The sequence below is a fragment of the Tamandua tetradactyla genome, chromosome 18, assembly GCF_023851605.1.
Source record: "Tamandua tetradactyla isolate mTamTet1 chromosome 18, mTamTet1.pri, whole genome shotgun sequence".
Taxonomy (NCBI): domain Eukaryota; kingdom Metazoa; phylum Chordata; class Mammalia; order Pilosa; family Myrmecophagidae; genus Tamandua; species Tamandua tetradactyla.
The window spans coordinates 17,520,726-17,538,007 of NC_135344.1; the positions used below are offsets into that span (position 1 = coordinate 17,520,726).

Consider the following 17,282-nt stretch of genomic DNA (forward strand, 5'->3'; position numbering starts at 1 on the left):
ACACCACCATTCTCCTAAATCACTAAAATTATGGAAAGCATTTTCAAAAAGAAGACCACCATGATGAGAAGAAGAGCTAAGAACTTGAATAATTTTTACACACCTCTAATGTTTTTCCTATATGTTTGCTAATATTAATATCTACACAGACCATAGAGATAAAAGAGACTGTAGTGTCATAGCTCCAGGAAATGCTGTCCTGAAAGATCATCAGCCGTTTGCTTCATCTGTTAGTGCATATGTTTCTAAAAGTCGATGTCGCATTTCATCAAATTCTACAATGCTCTAAGGACCTGACAGCATGAGAAACAGGAGACTCAGAGGTGTTTTACACTGTTAATATGTTAGCTGTCAATTTCCTCAAATCCCGAACACCTTTTAAAAGTTTGGAGGGGAAACATGGGTGTCTTATATGTCATACAAATTTCAAGTCACTTCTATTTTCTTTACTTACTGCAAAGGAACTTTAAGGGCACTTGGGTACTGCAAATCATGGTATAAGGATGGTTCCTGTTGCTTAGTTAAGAAAACATTCAACCATTGATTGGTACAACCTTCCCAAGATATTTTTAAATCAGGTCTTACTGTTCAAAGGAGAACCCTTTAAAAAAGTTTCTTTCTAAAAATTTCTTTTTCTTGGCCATTATTAAAAGAAGTGATTCTGTTGAAACAATCTGTTATAAAAATTTGACACCTTTTCTAGATACCTGAATTAGCAACACAACAGAGCACCATTTATTATGGACAAGGTTTGAGACAATATTACATTGAACAAATTCACTTCCCTCTAGTGTATATATTATTTTGATAAGAATAAGTTAGGAGTTGGTGGAAGATTATTTGGGTACTCAAAACTTGCATAGAAGACAAGAGTTTTGATAGTTATTTCTGTATTAAAATATTTTGTGCTTTATAATTAAAAGCAGTTTTCACTGCTTAATACATTCTTCAAGCACTTAAAAACATCTGTCACTGTTTGAAGTGTTAGGAATATTGCAATAAAATTGAATACACATTGCCTTAGTAAGTTTATATTTTACTTGATAAAAAGAGGCAATGAACTACAAACAATCAACTAAACAAAAATTAATGAGGAAGTAAGGCAAGATGGTAACATAGTGAGGTGTGCAATTTAGTTAGTTTCTAGGGCAGCAAGTAAATAGCCATAAACAGTCTGGAACAACTATGCAGGGACTTCTGTAACTAAGCATACATCATACACCAGTCTGGAATGGGTGGAATTGCAGAATCCACCCGTTCCAGAGATCACAATGTAGAACTGTAAGTCCAAGCAGTGCAGGCTGGTACCCCTCCCCAATGGGCATGGCAGGCTGTGTTGGAGTTGGTCCCTTGAGGGAGAAAGAAGACCTCTCTATTAGGAGCAAGGAAGGTAGTTCAACCAACTCCAACTGCAGAATTAATTAACAAATTTGGACTGCTGAATAAAAGCTCTGAGCACTGGTAAAACTGGAGCAAGCATGAAAGGAACTGTTTCCTAGGTGAGAGGTGGTGGGGCTGACATAAAAAAAAAAAAGTGGCTTTTGGAGTTGACCAAATCTCAGAATACTAGAAAAGGGCTGGACCCCAAGAAAAAGGGCACATAGAACTAGGTAACAAATCTGGCCCTTGTTTGGCAAATCCAGGGGACTGAGGACTGGCTCTGAAATGGATGTTTTTTTTTCATTCTATTTTTTTTTCTTCTGTATAGCAGGCCATTAAATAGGGACATTCTCAGGATCCAGCACTGCCCAGGCAAGAGCAGAATTAAGGTATGTCTGAGAGACAAAGTAACTAGTCAGGTGAAGAAAATAATTCCCTAAAGGGTGTATCTTTAAGCCAGCTCTACTAGAAGCAAGAGAAAGTAGTTCAGCCAAACTCCAATTGTAGTTTTAATCCTGGCATTGAGGAGGTGGGGCTGATAGGAAAAAAAATTAAAAGAAGTAAAACAAAAACGAATAAAGACAGAGGTTTTTGGAATCAGCTGAGCTCTGAGTACAGGATAAGAGTTGTACCCTTAGAAGATGGGCACAAAGAGCTGGGTACCAATTCCAACTCTCAATTGATGAACGTTGGGGGCAGGCGCTGGTCTAAAAAATGATTTCTTTTTATTTTGAAAAACTATTATAAGTGGCTCATCAGGGAAAGCCTCAGGCATTTTCAATTGTCAGCTGGACCCAGTAAGGGCAGAGCTGAGATTGGTCTGACAGTTAAAGTAATGAGTCAAGTGGGGGACACAATTCCACAAAGGGTGAGTCTTCCCCAAGAAAAAGGGGCAGGCCTTAGATTAACTGGTAGCCATTCTTCAGAAAATTCAGTTCCCAAGGGCTGGAAAACAGAAATCCCTGGAGCCTGCCTTCTACCTCAACCTCTGTCTCAACCATGCCCACAACAGGGACAGGGGTGACTGAGAATTAAGGGCACCACAACACTTTATGCCAGTGGGAAACTTTGTGGTGAGAAGTGCCACCTGATGATCAAGAAAGGAAAGGATCAGCATTTACAGGATTCACAGGAATGTCTAACAACCTGCTGGGTCTCATTCTCGTGTAAATTTGATACTGATACACCATTCTCCTAAGGTCTGGTCTTGGAAAACCTGATTGGGGTGAGCATATCTGGTGAGATCCTCCTCAAAAAAAGGCAGGACAAGAACCAGAGAAACAAGAGCTGAAAAAATTCTGATCAACAGAAGCTATGCTAGAAGTCTAGAAAAGTGGAACTGAATGACAAAGAATAGACAGAGAAAAAAGTCAAGCAGAAAGAAAACTCTAGGTAAGAAAAAAAAGTGAAAAGTTCCTTCAGAATTAACTAATCAAGGAATTTGATGCCTGGGCACCAACCAAAAATTGCTGCCTTTACAATAATAACACTAAATGTTAATGGATTTAACCCCCCAATCAAAAGACATAAACTGGCGGAATGGATTAAAAAACAAGACTTATCTATATGCTGTCTATATGAGAGTCACTTTAGATAAAACATATAGATGTATTCATATAGATAGAGGATCAATAAGGAAATAAGATGCTGAATACTACAATAAATGAAATAGACAACAGATATTTATAAAACACCATGCCCACAGCAGCAGGATACACATTGTTCTCAAGTGCTCATGGATCACTCCCCAGGATGACCACATGTTGGGTCATGGAGCAGGTCTCAATAAACTTTAAAGAGATTGTGATTATTCAAAACACTTTCTCAAATCACAATGGAATGAACTTGGAAATCAGTAACGGGTAGAATGCTAGAAAATTCACAATTACGTGGAAGCTAGACAATGCACTCTTAAACAACCAGTGGGTCAAGGAAGAAATTACAAAAAGAACCAGTAAATATCTTGAGGGAAATGAAGATGAAAACACAACATATCAATACTTATGGGATGCAGCAAAGACAGTGCTGAGTGGGACATTGGTTTTTGTTTTTTTTTTTTTTTTTTTTTGCCCCAAATGCCTATATTAAAAAAGAAGAAAGAGCCAAAATCAAGGGATTAATTGTTCACTTAAAGTAATTAAAGAAAGAACAATAAACTAACATGAACGCTAACAGAAGAAAAAATAACAAAGATTAGAGTAGAAATACATAAATTTGAGAATATGGAATAATAAAATTTGAGAATCAAGAAAGCCTAAAGAGAGAGAGAAGGAGAGAAGGAGAATGCAAATAAATTGTCAGAAATGGGAAAGGGAATGTTTCAGTTTGCTAAAGTTGCTATAATGCAATATACCTGAAATGGGTTGGCTCTTATATAGGGGATTAATTAAGTTACAAGTTTACAGCTCTAAGGTGATAAAAATGTCCAAACTAAGGCATCCAAAGTAGGATACCTTGACCCTGAAGAATGGCCAATGGCATCCAGGTTTCTCTGGTTCACAGGAAAGCAGATGGTGATATCAGCTGTCCTTCTCTCCTAGCTTCTGGTTTCAAATGCCTCTCTCACCTCCTGTTTCCAATGGCTTTCTTTCTAAGCATCTGTGGGTTCTCACTTAGCTTCTCCAGAGCAAAGTCTGGGTTTCATCTCTTAGTGTTTTCAAATGTCTGTTTCTTGGTTTCATCTCTCTGCTCTCTGTGTTGGCTATGAGATCCATGTTTTCTCCCTTTTATTCTCTTCATACAGGGTTCCAGCAAAAGGATTAAGAGCCCCTTGAATTGAATCTCCATGGAAACAATTTAATCAAAATTTCACCCACAATAGGTCTGCACGCACAATATTGGATTAGAAGAACATGGCTTTTCTGGGGTAAATAACAGGTTCAAATCAATGCATTCCACCCTCTGGACCCCCAAAAGACATGTTCTTTCAAAATGCAAAATACATTCATTCCATCACAATATCACAAAAGCCTTAGTCATGGTCTGTCCTAAGGCAAAATCCCCCTTTGATTGTAGACCTGTGAAAGGACAACTTATCTGCTGCCAATATAAAAAGGAGGAGAAATGATAGGATAAACACTTCCATTTCCATAGGAAGAGATTGAAAGGAAAACAGAGGTCACCCAGACCCCCAAAATTCCAAAAACCTACAAGGCATACTCCATTAGATTTTTAAATCTGATAATCATTTGTAGAATCACATTTAATCCTCAGAGCTTGGGACAGTGGCAATCCTACTATTTCCAAGGGCTTTCACAGTAGCTCCTCTGTCTCTAAATACTGGGGTAGGGTTGAAATATCAGGGACTATTGGGAAAACCACCTTGTTCTCAGTCCCACTCTCTCCAAGCATCTTGGTGGCACTCAGACTATCTGCCACCTTCAGAGCACACAGTCAAACCCTTTAGAACAGTGGGATGGCAACCAGGCTCTACCCCATCCCTGGGGAATGTGCTCTACTCTCTCTGAGGCCTGAGGTGGCAAAACTGTTCTGCCCACTCTCTGTCTCTAATGTACACTCACCTTTTCCAAATTCATGAGTGGGTCCACTCTCCTGGCCTGAGATTTCTTGGCTCCAGACCTTAGCTTCCATGATTCAAAAGGTTCTACCCACAATAGGTCTGCGCCACAAGATGGGACTAGAAGAACATGGCTTTTCTGAGCTGTATAACAGTTCCTAAATGGCACAGGGGACATAACTGCTGACCCCATAGAAATAAAGGCCATCATGAGCAACTATATGCTAATAAACTAGAGGATAGATGAAATGGACAGCTTCCTAGAAAAGCAAGATCAATATTGACTTGAGAAGTAGATGACCTCAACAAACCAATCACAAGAGATTGAATCAGCCATCAAAAACCTCCCAAAAAAGAAAAGTCCAGGGCCAGATAGCTTCACATGTGAATATTACCAAGCATTCAAGAAAGGATTAGTACCAATCCTGCTCAAAGTCTTCAGAAAAATTTAAGAGGAGGAAAAGCTACATAACTCATTCTATGAAGCCAATGCCAGCCTAACAGCAAAGCCAGACAAAAACACTACAAGAATAGAAAATTATAATCCAAAATCTTTAATGAATATAGATGCAAAATTCCTCAAATACAGTAGCACATTAAAGAATGATTCACAATGATCAAATGGATTTTATTCCAGATATGCAAACCTGGTTCAACACAACAAAATCAATTAATGCAATAAACCACATCAATAAATCAAAGCAGAAAAACTACATGATCATCTCAATTGATAAAGCAAAAGCATTTGACAAAATTTACCATCATTTCTTGATGAAAACACTTCAAGTATAGAAATAGAAGGGAACTTCCTTAACATGCTAAAAGGAATATATGAAAACCTAACAGTGAACATCATGATCAATGGGGAAAGACTGAAAGTTTTCCCTCTAAGATCAGAAACAAGACAAGACACCCCTTTCACCATTGTTTCTCAGCATTGTGCTGGAATCACTAGCTAGAGCAATTAGGCAAGAAAAAGAAAAGTCATCATAATTGGAAAGGAAATAATTAAAATTTCAACTGTTTGCAAATGACATGACACAATATGTAGAAAATCCAAAAAAATCTACAGCAAAGATAATAGAACTAATAAACAAACACAGCAAAGAGGCAGGTTACAAGATAAACATGCAAAAATCAGTAGTGCTTTCACACATTAGTAGTGAGCAATGTGAAAATTTAATCAAGAAAAAATTCAATTTACAATAGAAACCAACAGAATAAAATATTTAGGAATAAATTTAACTAAGTCCACAAAAGGCCTATAGACAGAAAACTACAAGAAGTTGCTAAAATAAATCAAAGTAGGCCTTAATAAATAGAAGGATATATCATGTTCATAAATTGGAAGACTAAATATATTTAAGATGTCAAATTGATTTATAGATTCAAGGCAATACCAATTAAAATCCCAAGAACTCACTTTTCAGAAACAGAAAAAAAAAGTAACCAAATTTATTTGGAAGGGCAGAGTGCCCTGAATAGTTTAAAATATCTCGGGAAAGAGGAAAGAACTGGGAGCTCTCACACTACTTGACTTTAAAGCATATTACAAAGCTACGATGGTCAAAATAGCATGATGCTGGCATAAAGATAGATATCCGGGCCAATGAAATGTGAGAGTTTAGAAATAAACTCTCTCATCTGGGGACAACTGATCTTTGATACAGTGGTCAAGCTAATTTAACCGGGACAGAGTAGTCTCTTCAATAAATGGTTTTTGGAGAACTGGATATCCATATCCAAAAGAATGAAAGAGAACCCTTATTGCACACCTTCTACAAAAATTAGCTCAAAATCAATCAAACACCCAAACATTAGAGTTAAGAACATAAAAGTTTTAGAAGAAAATGAAGGGAAATATCTTAAATATTTTGTAATAGGAGGTGGTTTTCTAGACCTCACACCCAAAGTGTGAGCAATAAAAGAAGAAATTTATAAATGGAATCTGCTCAAAATTGAGTACTTTTACACTTCAAATGACTTGTCATGAAAATAAAAAAGCAACCTGTACAATGGGAGATAGTATTTCAAGCCACATATCAGATAAGGGTTTGACACATAAAGAGATCTTACAAATCAACAACAAAAAGACAAAAAACCCCATAAAAAAAAAATGGGCAAAATACACGACAGACACTTTTCAGAGGAAGAAATACAAATGACTCAAAACATATGAAAAAATGTTCAACTTCTGGCTATTTGGGAAATGCAAGTCAAACCACAATGAGATAACACCTCACACCTACTAGAATGGCCTTAATAAAACAAACAAACAACAACAACAACAAAAAAAACAAAATTTCAAGTTCTGGAGTGCATGTGGAGAAAGAGGCACACTTATTCATTGTTGTTGGGACTGTAGAATGGTATAGCTGTTCTGGAAGTCAGTTTGGCTATTTTTCAGGAAACTAAATATAGAATTGCCATATGATCCAGCAATCCCATTAGTCGGTATACATATTCAGAGGAACTGAAGACACCAGCAATCCCATTAGTAGGTATACATATTCAGAGGAACTGAAGACAAGGACATGAGCAGACATTTACACCAATGTTTATAGTAGCATTATTCATGATTACCAAGAGATGGAAACAGCCTCAATTTCCATCAATGGATAAGTGGATTAATACATATGATGGGAATTCATGAAGCATGAAACTATGTGAATGAAACTTCAGGACATTACGTTGAAAGAAATTGGCCATAAACAAAAAGATAAATACTGTATGGTTTCACTAATATGAACTAACATTAATGAGCGAACTTGAGAGTTAAATTTGAGAATGTAGTGTTTCAGGGGATAGAAAGAGGGTAGAGATTGAAAATTTGATGCTGAAGAAATATATAATGTTCACCAGGATTGATTATATAGATCTAGAAATGGATAGAACAAGTACTGTCTGATGGTAACATAAGTACAATAATAAAAGCTGAGTGTGAGTATGGGTGAAGGAGTAAGGTCAAAGCCATGTTTCACACCAGAAGGAAGGATAGAAGATAAAATTTGGGACTGTATAACTTAGTGAAACCTTGAGTGGTCAATGATGGTGATTAAATGTACAAATATAAGAATATTTTTACATGAGGAAGAATAAATGAATGTTAGCATTGCAAAATGTTGCAAATGGTGTAGTGTACAGGAAAAAATACAATCAATACTGTGCTGGTTTGAATCTGTTGTGTACCCCATAAAAGCCAAGGCCTTTAATCCTTATTCAATATCGCTGGCTGGGTGCTTTTTCATCGTTTCCAAGATGTTACCCACCCAATTGCGATTAGATGATTTTTGATTAGATAGTTTCCAGAGCTGTGTCTCCACCCATTCAAGATGGGGTTGCTTACTGGAGCCCTTTAAGAAGGAACCATTTTGGAAAAAACTTTAGAGCCCAGGCAGCCAGAGACCTTTGAAGATGGAGAAGGAAAATGCCCCCGGAGAGCTGCATGAATCAAGAAGAGGAGAGAAAGCTAACAGACTTCACCGTGTGCCCTTCCAGCTGAGAGAGAAACCCTGAACTTCATCGACCTTCTTGAACCAAGGGATCATTCCCTGAATGCCTTAACTTGGATATTTTCATAGCCATGCCTTAATTTGGACATTTTCACAGCCTTAGAACTGTAAACTTATAATTTATTAAATTCCCCTTTGTAAAAAGCCATTCTGTTTCTGGTATATTGCGTACAAGAAGCTTTCAAACTAAAGCAAATGCAAACTACACTCTGTAGTTAACAGTACTATTGCATATGTTTCTAGTAAATGTAATAAAGGTAATATACCAAAGCTAAATGCCAATAAGAGCAGAATATTAGGGAGGGGTATATAATTCTTCGTGTTGTTGTTGTTTTGCCTTTTTATTTTGTTTATTTCCTTCATTTTTTCCTTTTCTTCTTTATTGGTGGAAGAAATGGGACATGGAAATATCTTCATATAGATAGATATTACTATATATATATATATATATATATATATATATATATGTCTTCATATATATAGCTTCATATAGATAGCTATGTAATTATACCAGGAACCATTGATTGTTTACTTAGTATGGATTGTATGGTGTATGAATAAAACTTTAAAAATACTCAGAAAGATACAAGAGCTGGAGAAAATGTGAAGAGAGCAATGTACCTATTCACTGTTGTTAGGGAAGTAGAATTGTGTTGCTCCTCTGGAGGGCAGTGTGTTGTTGCACAGGAGGCTAAGTATAGGGTTGTCATATGATGCTGCAATCCTGTTATTGGTTATATGATGCACTTGGAAAAACTGAAAGCAGGAACATGAATGGATATTTGCATACTGGTGCTTATGACAGCAGCATGGCATTGGATGGAGGTGGCCAAAGGGTACAACAACTGATGAATGAAAGGGCAAACTGTGGGGTATACATACAATGGAATGGCATTGGATGGAGGTGGCCAAAGGGTACAACAACTGATGAATGAAAGGGCAAACTGTGGGGTATACATACAATGGAATACTGAGTGGCTGCAAGAAGGAATGAAGTTGTAAGACATGTAACTAGGTGAATATATCCTGAGGACAGTATGTTGAGTGAAATAAGCTAGAAACAGAAATACCATCGTTTTAACACTTCACTAATATGGACTGGCTATAATGTGCAAACTCTGAGGGTTGAAGCCAAGAGCGTAGATTATCAGGAGAAGGCTATTAGAAAGACTGCTATTTTGGAAGTTCTTATAGCAGTCATATCTGTTCCTGAGTTGTAACAGTTATTTCTAAATTCTGACATGGTGAACTCTTTGTGTATAGCATGTCCATCCTCTGGAAATATATGGGTAAACTGTTTTTTTATAGTATTCATCCCTGCAAGTATGTTCTGTGACACTGTAAAGACTCAATACATACTCATACATACACACACAGCACAATACAACCCAATTCATACATGATCAAACAAACTTGTTTAATATCCTTGGAGAGAAACAATATGATTTAGCATAATCAAAAATCTAAGAAATTTTGAAGGGGAAAACACTGATTATAGTTATGAATATTTTCAAAATTTCTTTCACCATGAACTTCTCTAATATTTTGAATAACTATTGCATGTTAACATCAAATGAGTTAGAAAAAAATGGGTATCATTATTATTGTCATCATCTTCATCATCATCATCATTTTCCTTCTATGTAGAGGTGGGGTTTCAATAAAAGAGCATACAAAGTCCATCCCCATTGAGTCATTCAGGTGCCATTACTCTAAGAAGTCAGAGTAGACTCTAAGAAGTTCTCCTCCATTTTACACAGATATTTCCCCATTAATCCACACCTTGCTCTTTATTTCCTAGTTCATGCATTTCCCTTCTTTTCCTGGAATAATGCAACAGCCCCTTAATGGAGAGCCATGCCTTCATTATGTTTTCACAACTGTAACTTCTACCAGATTTCAGAGTTCTCTCTAAAAATGCTCATCTGACCATATTATTCCCCTTCTTTAAAACATCTTGTCATTCACACTTAACATTTTACATAAGTGGCATCGTGAACTTGTAGGGCACATCTGTCCCCCACCATAACTGTACTCTCCAGGAAGCCTATATCACCTCATGCTTGGTTTTGTGAGTGCCTCTGTCCAAACCTCCCATCTTCTTGGATTATACTTAAATATAATCACTTCCCTTACTCCCTTTCCATGATCTAATTAATCCCTACTCATCCATTATTATTATTATTATTATCATTATTAATATACATGTTGGCTTTATGACATACCTTGGAGAGGCTGTGCAGCGAAGTGGTCACAAAGTATGTTCAAAATTCAGACCACATTTACTCATAAATCAGCCCAGTTTACTTAACTCCTCACTACCTCCTTTTGCTGACTTACAATGTAGGGCTAATTGTAATTCTTGTGTTTCAGATATGTTGATGGAATTATATAAAATAATCAATATAAAGAGCTTAGAAGAGTACTTGGAGCACAGTAAACAGCTATTATTATTGTCCTATTTTATCACTAAGACAGGCAATTTATCAATTTGTGCAGGTGAGGAAGCAAAAGTTTTGAGAGGTTTTGTAGTTTGCACTAGGTCATATAGAGAGTAAATGGTAGAAATGGGTTATGAATCTAGATGTGCTTAATATCAAAACCTTTGCATCACTCTCCACAATATCCCTCCACCTAACCCTCAGTTCCGGGATACTCCCTTTAGAAAACACTTTCTGATGTGAACATCCTCTTGACTTTTGAAAAACTTTGCCCAAAGCCCTAAGATTGGATTGTGTCTTTAGACACCAATCTATAATTTTCTGACAATGTAACTCTTTCTTTCAATAGTCTCTATATAAGTATATTTTGGAGCATTGAGAGTAAGATCAGTATATCCTAACATGTTCTTTGCACTCCTGTTGTTGCATGTTAACATGTAACAAAGCAATTTTCAGGCAAGCAGTTAATATATTTTTTGAATGAATGAACGAATGGCTGGGTAGGTGACTGGATGAATGAAAATATTTTAAATTAGCCTTCAGAATAAATGGTGAGTTTACTATGATGTGTGAGTGTGCACATAGTTTTGAATGCACATATGATTTGAATTTCTTAACAGAAATATCTTTCTGAAAAAAAATAGTTTTTTATCAACTAGATTATGAAATGTTAGTCCTTATAGAAAACAATATTTTATTCATTAGTTTGCTGTTTAGGTTCATTACAACTGTAAAGTAATTTTCACTCACATTCCTTAGAAGTGCACAATGGATAACTATTTTCCATGATATAAAATAACTTCCTAAACAAGCTCATACATTTTTTTTAAAGAAGACTGATTAAGTCTTTTTTCCCTGCCTCATCTAATCCAAATAATAATCTTTTTATAACCTTGGTAAAACTGTGAATGTTAATAAGCTTAAGAGGAAAAAGAAAATCTTTATTTAATAATATAAAACCCACAACTTCCCTAATAAAGATAAAAATTGAAAGCTAATAATTTTATAAATAAGAAATACACCTCCTGGTACTGATCAAATAATTTTGCCTGAAGTACACAGTTGCTACTTCAACCCTTTCTATGAAATGAGATGCTCCATAGTATGTATGGTTCCATACTATGGGCTAGTTGGGCTGTATTTTTGCCTGTACACACAATTATTATCATCATATTTATATCTTTACTATGCCTGGTTGTGTCCATGTACAACCCTCAACAACCTTCCTGTTCAGGCCCAGACAGTTCATGCAAAACACGGGCCAGTGCTGCTGTGAGACTGAAACACACACCAGGCACAGAAGTAGACATAGATTTATTAGGACTTCTGAACAGGAGAGATTCTTCAGTGGCCACTGGTCCAGAAGAGTAGGACCCCACAAATGGGTAGGAGAGTAAGGGGGAGAGTAAGGGCCAGTATATATATGACTTTAGAACAAAGACATTCCATGTAATATGAGGACATCTGACCACTACTATAATCATTATAGAGGCTTAAAACCTGAAAATTTACTAGAATTAATGTTTAAGACTAAGATAAAATCAGTGCCATTTTACATCCGTGATTACCTTCTTGTCCCTCCAGGGAGGTTGTTTACTTTCTTAACATTTGTCCTGCTTAAGGAGACTGTTATGTGCTTGGGGTTTTATTCCCATTAGGAGGGTGCCCAGGCCCTTGGCTGCTACAGCTTCCCCAACACACGCACATTATTACAAAACATAAATTCTTGAAATTAATTTGGAGGGAACACTGAAGTGAAAGCGTTCATTTATGTAGTTTTCTTCTTTTATTTTTGACCTTCATAATGTTGACATGAAGCATAGCTTCCCAAGTTGGCCAGTTATAGATGAACATCTAGGTGCTTAATTAATACAAACATTGAAAAATACCACCAAACAATGGAAGTCCAGAGAAATATCTTAGTAATTCACTTACTCAAGAAGTAAATGATCTTCTAGTCAATATTTCACATAAGACAAGGAACATTTGGCATACTTGTAACATCCTAAGTGGGCTGTCATTGCCAAAGTCCTCCTAGATAAATCTGAGACTTATTTAGTTAGTATACAAGAAGCTATGGCATGCGTTCTTCTTTTACACAGTGCCTCCTTTGCTAATAGTATTCCATAAATAATCATAATAATTTTTAAAATTTGTGTCTAATTCAATGCAATTATTTTAAGTTTTAAAAACAAAAAGTGTACCATTTAACAAATTATTCTAGGTAATCAGAGAACTTGAGTGAGCCAATTTCATCTTCAAATATTTTAAATTCTTTTATGGAGCAAACTGGTATGACAAACTGGTATTGTATATCATGCAAATTTTCACTATAAGGTGTGCAAAAAACATTTTTCAGCCAAAAGGTAGAAACAAATAAATAAAGGCTTCCAACAGCAGACAGCAGAAAACCATGCAGTAAATGACAATTAATGAACTACTATTAAACAGAGCAACTTGGATCTGTGTTGAACAATGGTGAGAAGAGCTGGATACAATGGTTAAAAACCACTTCCCTTCATTTAACTATAACTTTAAAGCAGGTGAATGTAATCTTTAGTATTAGAAGACATTCTAGTATTTACTCTTGGACTTCAAGAGAGCAGTAAGCATTCTGTTCACAGGAATATTATTGCCAGAGGTGCCATGACAAATACCACCCAAGGGGTTGGCTTCAACAAAAGGTATTTATTGTCTCATAGTTTTGAAGACTAGAAGTCAAAATTCAAAATCTCACAAGACCATGTTTTCCCTCTCTCTCTCTCTCACTCTCTCTCTCTCCTTTCTGGCATTGGCTCACTTCTAGCTTCTCATGGCACTGGAATTTCTTCTCTTTATAAGGCCTCCAGCCACATAGATTAAGGTCCACCCTGATTGAATTTGGTTTTATGCAAAATAGGATCTTCAAAAATCCCATCGCAAGTGAATCGACACCTTAACTAATAACAGCAACTGCAAGAGTCCATTAATAGGGTCACATCCACATGAATGTGGAGTAAGACAGATATGTCTTTTATGGGAGATACAATGTAATCCCCAACAGTTATGTTAACTTGATCTGAATGCCAGTTACACAGATGTGTTTGCTATGAAAATGTATAGATCTGTACATTTCTGATTATTGCAATTCTCTGAACCTACACTGTATTTCAGAAAATGTGTTTTAAAACATAACTAGCACTAACTGGTACCATCAGAAATTTCATTACCATTTACAAAGACAAAAAAATAATATTATATATTAAGACAAATGAAGTCCATTTTTGTAATCGTTAAGCTTCTACTTTTTTTGTCTTTAGAAAAAAATTTGGTGGTTAAAAAAGTGAGAGAGAGATTAAAGAAGCAAGAAAAGTTATTATTAACTCAGCAGTATTATTTGGAACAAAATAAACATGATCATTAATATTTGGATAAGAAAAAATATACTGAACCAAATGGGTAGAAATTAAAACTATATTTTAATTTCTGTTTCATTGATTCTGAATAAGGAAATAAAAATTGGTTGTCCTTGAATTAAATGGGTGCTGAACTTAAATATGTCTTTCTTTTGTTCCACTCAATTGACTTCTAGGAGGCTAGTGGCTGACCTCATCTTAATTAGAAAACAAAAATTTTCATGTTGCATTAATTTTAATATATTTTTTAGAAGTATACAGTACTCCTAGTTAATTCCTCATATCTTCACTGACCTCATTTTTCATAATGCAATATATAGAGTTTCCTAACTATTTCACTAAGTAATATTTTCATAAAAATGGTATTAGGTTTATGTCTTAAGACCTTGTGTGAATAATCCTGAAGTTTGTTTGGAATAGTGCTTCTTTGGGTTTCTTGTAGTTTCTAATTAAGCTTATTTTCCTATTTAAATATTAAGCTCAGTAAAGAATAGCTGGACTAATACATCTGCTCTGGAAGAATGAAGAAAATATACTTGTTTATTTAGACAGATAGATAGTTATTCAGATATAGAGAGAAAATTTGTATTATGCATGCAAAATGTACATTTATAAACCAAGTAAGAAATAAAAATATCAGGATATTATCAAAGATAAGATGTTGGTTTTCAAAACACTTTTTTCCAAAATTTAGAAGAATTCAGTAGTCTCAAAATTTTATCCCGTTTTACATATCCACACTATTGAGATAAGAGTGATGAAAACACTTTTTCAATTCTATTATTTTTATTATTTCCAGAAGCATTTGTTTTACTTTGGACAGTCGTAATGTTGCTGGATTACCCCTCCTTTTTTTTATTTTAGCATTTTAATGCCGTTTGGTTAACATTAGTGACCTATTATCCAAAATATTTTGGACTGGTAATAAATCATTTAATCCAAATTCATTTCAAGCTAGGAATCATGAAAATTAGACAACCTGAAACATCCAATATTTTATTTTAGCTTAAAACTCTTATCTGTGCATTTATTCTACAAAGACCAGCATTTCATGTAATATGGGGACATTTTTCTTTGTAATTTTACCGCCAGTTGGGATTCTACCTCATCTTTCTAGCATAAATCACCCATGATTTCTCATCTACAAGCTTCCAGTTCAAATTTCTTTAAAATGCTGTGTGAGTATACGCATTTTTTTTTACCCTAATTTAACAATTTTCGATTCAGTGCCAGGACTTAACACAAATTTTCAAAGTACTCAACATACTTGTCTTGTTTTGTTTTTTATTTGGAAACATCAATTATTTTTCTGTTTGTTTGGTTCATATAAGATTTAATTAAGCTATGTAATTGCAATAACAAGAACAGCAGGCATAAGCCAGTTTGGGAACACATATTCTGACTCAAACATACAGCTCAATTGGTGAGAGCAGAGGTCACTGGCACATGAGAGGGTGGGCTGCCAGCAGTGAGCCTGAAGCCTGCCAAGCACATTTTTCCATGTGCTTCTCCTAAGAAATGGAGTGGGAAGATTCAGCCTATGAGTTGATTAAATTGAGGTTGGTCAGGACAGCTTTAAGTGTACCAGACTCCCAGTTTCACTAAAATCTGAACATACACTTTCTCTAATTTGGAGGGTCAGAAAATGTGACTCTTTTGTCTAAGATACACTCAAAGTTCTGGGACTATTGTCTACTTTCTGTGGAAGCCTTTCTCTACACTGCTCTGGCTGAGAAGACTAGAGGTATTAAGGGATCATGGGCACTTTACAATCACTGTGAGAGCCAAATTCATCATCACACAGAGGGCAAATTCCACGAGAGCCTGGCTGACTCTACCTCCACACTTAGCTGAATAAATACCATGGCAAGCCAACGCAGCTCCAAGTGGGCAAAGCAAATAGGTCAACAAGATCTAATAAAAAAATTTAAGGAGGAATTCTTTCACCATTCTGCTCTGTGTGTCCTTTATCCTTTAAGATAATTCTTTACAAAAAAAAAAAAATTCAGAAACAGAGTGAATTCATATTAGAGGGAAAATGCAGTTATTGGGCAGTATTGCCTGGTAATTTAAAAATAAAATATCAAAAAAAAATCTTCTTTAAAATATTTGCATCTTGGAGATTCTCCAATCCCTTGAGATCAGTTGGATTGCAGTAACTGATGCTATAGCTGCATACTGATGATCTGGAGACAAAACTTCATTAGATCTCACATATTGTATTCACTTTCAGAAGAGGTAGAGTAAAGAAACAAAGCCCAGGAAACTAGATGTGGAGAATCTGGTTCCCAGAGGATCAAGTGCATAGCTATGGCATTATTCTTGTCACCTGGTAGTATAAATAATGGCTACTCTTCTCTCTCACCAGCTAGCAATTAACTTCAGAGAAAATCAAGAGATGAAATTCCATCCTTGGTATCTTGAATATCTAGCTCAATGCATAATATATCCTGGTCCAGCAAATGAATAAATGAATCCATGGACCCATTTATGAAGCAAAGTTTGTGGGCAGAGACTAGAAAACTGCACTAGAAAACTGCTAGAAGAGAACAGTTTTGTCTTGATATCCAAGAAGGAACTCATGGCATAGTTATCTACAAATAAAGTTTGGTGACACTACTATAATGTTTTAAAATTTTTTTTAAAGGGAGAAAAATTTATGTGAAACCCCATTGTGGACATGAAAACAATTTAAATTGCAACATTACTTTAAAAATTCAAGTACGAAAATTGGAGATACTAGTGGTTTCAACTCTTATATAATTATAAAGCAAATTGAAAACAAATGAATTTCAAGAATAAACACAAGTAAAGCTAAAGCAAATCAAAACTAAAGTCAATTAAATGTGTTCATTTATTAATAAAATTGATAATTTAATTGTTAATAACAAATTAATAATAAATTAAATGGATTAATTTAATAAAAATTAAATTCATTGTTTAAATTAAACATAAAACTAATGTGGTTATTGAGTTTTACTACAATTAGAGCACAAAAAGTGGGCTGCATATTAGATATATGTGTTTACGGCTTTAA

At 35.4% G+C, this 17,282-nt stretch overlaps 2 long non-coding RNA genes across 2 annotated transcripts in view; one reads left to right on the top strand and one right to left on the bottom strand.

Moving 5' to 3' along the window:
• The window catches only part of LOC143662535 (uncharacterized), a 65,668-nt gene that overhangs the window by 37,364 nt on the left and 11,022 nt on the right, over positions 1-17,282 (bottom strand). The window lies entirely within an intron of this gene.
• On the top strand, positions 1,272-16,856 carry LOC143662536 (uncharacterized). The gene is made up of 3 exons (XR_013165398.1): positions 1,272-1,499; positions 1,709-1,769; positions 16,614-16,856. It is a non-coding gene; the product is annotated as an uncharacterized LOC143662536 (long non-coding RNA).